Below are 3,194 nucleotides of genomic sequence, written 5' to 3'. Positions count from 1 at the left end.
CAATCTTTATGCATTCCATTTCATTTTTGACAACTTCCAATTTTCCTAGATTCATACTTCGTACATTCCATGTTCTGATTATTAATGGATGTTTGCCGCTGTTTCTCCTCAATTTGAGTGGTGCCAGGTCAGCAAATATGGTCTTGAAAGCTTTACCTTATCCATGTGAATAAGGCTGATTTTTCTCTGATAATGCAGCTCTTTCCCAGTCCTACTTTGAGAGCTTTCTAAGCTAAGTGACTCATCTTCCTCCTCTGTATTGGACAATGTTTCCGGACTATTCATATAAATGCATTGTAATGTATCAGACAGTGTTTCTCTGATATTCATAAGGTTTTTCCTGGCCAATTCTTTGAGAAGTGGATGGCCTCTTCCTTCTTCCTAGTCTGTCTCGGTCTGCAAGCTGGGCTGATACCTGTGCATCATGTGCACCCCACTGGGTTTAAAACACCAGTGGCACAGCCTCAAGACTCACAGCAACACAACACCACAGTGGGACAAACTGACAGACAAGTTTGTCTCCCTTAGCTGTTGGACCCCTCCAACCACCCTTACCTGGATCCCTGCAGCTCACTCCTTGATCTATTCCAGTTCCCTTTGCCTTTTCTGTCCTCTCCCTGCCTTCCCGCCTTGCTGCTTGTGGGGCATGGCCTGGGTTCCCTCTCCTCATCTGGGTTCCTGTGGCTGACTTCTCGATCTTTTCCAGTCCCCTGTTCCAGTGCCTGACATGTAGGAGATCCTAGTCAATGGTAGTTCATCTTTGGAGTTGGTAAGTAGCAGGTTACTGTTGGGTTATGATTGCCATACTTTCTGCATTGGTACTATACTCTCACTCTTTCTGGCTCTAAGTCTTGGTTTTTGTAACCCAGAAGACTTGATTAGATTTTCACTTTTCTGGTTGGAGGGCTTCCTTATTCAGGAAGTAAGAGTAAGTCAGCCATATTTGTTCTGTTACCCCTTATGGGAATTTTCTAATATTGTGGATTTTTGGAACATCATATGGACTTCTCTTTATTACCTTACTACCATTACATGGAAGGGGAGTGGTGGGTCAGTAATAGAATTTTTGCCTTCCACATGGGAGACCTGGGTTCAAATCCAGCCAGCATTCCTCATGCCCAACCACCACCCACTACTCTCACTTGAGGCTTGTGTGTTGCTATGATACTGAACATGTTTCAGTAAAATTTCCAGACTAAGACAGTTAAGAAGAAAGACCTGGAGATCTACTTCTGAAAATCAGCCAATGAGAACTCTGTGGATCACAGTGGTCTGATCTGCAACCAATCACAGGGATTGTGCGTGACCAGGGAGCATTTTTTTTTTTAATGAATGAGATCTCCATGAGTCAGGGGCTGACTTGCCAGCAGCTGACAACAACAAACATCATGTGGAGTTACCCAACCAGGCAGGTGGATAGATCAAGTAACTCATTTCCTTATCTTTACTTCTTGGAGGTTTGGTAGAGAGATAGGAAAGAGCGCCGGGTGAAGAGAGTTATAGATAGAAATTAGAGGGAATATGTAACTTTGTGAATCTCTTTTCTCAATGTTGCATTTTGTCTTTTCTATGTCTCTCTGTCTTCTGGGTGATACAAGGAAGCTATTTTTTGCCCAGAATTTAATACTCCCTTCTATTTGTTTTGATCTTTATTAGGACTAAATATGGGGAGCTCTGGTGTTGTAGTGCCTAAGGTGTTTGACTGCTAACCAAAAAGCTGGTGGTTCAAACCCACCAGCCACTCCTTGGAAGGAAGGTTGGGAAATCTACTTCCGTACAGACACTGCCTCGGAAAGCCACGGAGGGGTAGCTATGAGTCGGAAACGACTCAATGGCAGTGAATTTGGTGTTTTTTTTTTTTTTTTTTTTTTTTTCCCCAGTAGGATCAAGTGTTTCTTTTGGTGGTTTTTAAAGTTTTCATCAATGGATGTTTACTCATTTGGCGTCATCAAACTGTACTTCAAAAAAGATACCCAATTCCAATGTTATAAAACAATGAAATGTAAAAACAATGAAGTATTTTCAGAGGAATATATTTTAAACTATATTCAAGTACCAAGAACTTACCAAGGGCAAGAACTGAACTCTTCTGGAAGAATAAATTGTAAGGCTAATTAATTTATTTTGTACAAGAATGAGTATTAATTCACTCATTGCTTCCATGGTAGTGATAATCCATAATCCATAAACCCAGAACAACAACAAACATCATGTGGAGTTAGCATAATCCATAAATCCAGAATGCTGTGATGAGGCTGAGAGAGCCTGTGTATCTTTATCTAACAAACAGTGGGCCCTACAAACTCTTGACCTCCTGAATTTACATTAACCTAATGGGGATTGTTATGAATTGAATTTGTCCCCCCAAAATGTGTGTTGAAATCTTAACCTTTGTACCTATAAATACGACCTTGTTTGAAAGTAGGAGTTTTCGAGTTCCGGCAAGATGGAGGACTAGGCAGAAGGACTGCACAGACTCTCTTCAACAAAGAAAAGGGAAACCAATTAACACAGACACAGAAGATAATCTTGGACCTCTGAGCCTTAAAGGGAAGGATACAGAAGTGGACTAAACCCCAACTAACAGAAAAATTTGCATGAAAATACCAAAAAAAGGAGACATACGGAGCTGCGGTCTGAGAGCACCCTGAGTGACCCTGACGGTACAGGTGGCTTGGAGATTCCCAACTGGTGGTAGGACCTAAGAATTAACCTAAAAATCACCCTGCTAGCCAGGGACTGCACGGACTGTGCATGGTGGCTGTGGAACAAACAGAGAAGGTGAAGAGAAAGGTGGGCTGAATTGTGGACTTTTGCCAGTCTGGAGGGTGCCACCATTTTGTAGGTTTAAAAAGCGGCTTGACTATTTTGGATATTTAAAGAGATAGTGCTCTTGCAGATTCCTGTGGTGGTAGGATTTAAGAATTAACCTAAAAATCACCCTGCTAGCCAGAGACTGCATGGAGGACTGTGCACGGTGGCTGGGGAACAAATGGAGAAGGTGAAGAGAAAGTTGGGCTGAGCTGTGGACTTTTGCTGGTCCAGAGGATGCCGCCATTTTGAAGGTTTAAAAAGCGGCTTGACTAGTTTAGATATTTAAAGAGACAGCGCGCTTGCAGATTTCTGGGACTTAAGAACACATTCTGCTTTCCAGCAACCCAAGGACACTCGAGGCCTGAAAGACTGAAAAGGTA

Source organism: Orycteropus afer, unplaced genomic scaffold, assembly GCF_000298275.1.
Source record: "Orycteropus afer afer isolate SDZICR_OR568_19922 unplaced genomic scaffold, OryAfe1.0 scaffold00399, whole genome shotgun sequence".
Lineage (NCBI taxonomy): Eukaryota > Metazoa > Chordata > Mammalia > Tubulidentata > Orycteropodidae > Orycteropus > Orycteropus afer.
Note: the sequence above shows the minus strand (reverse complement) of the source record.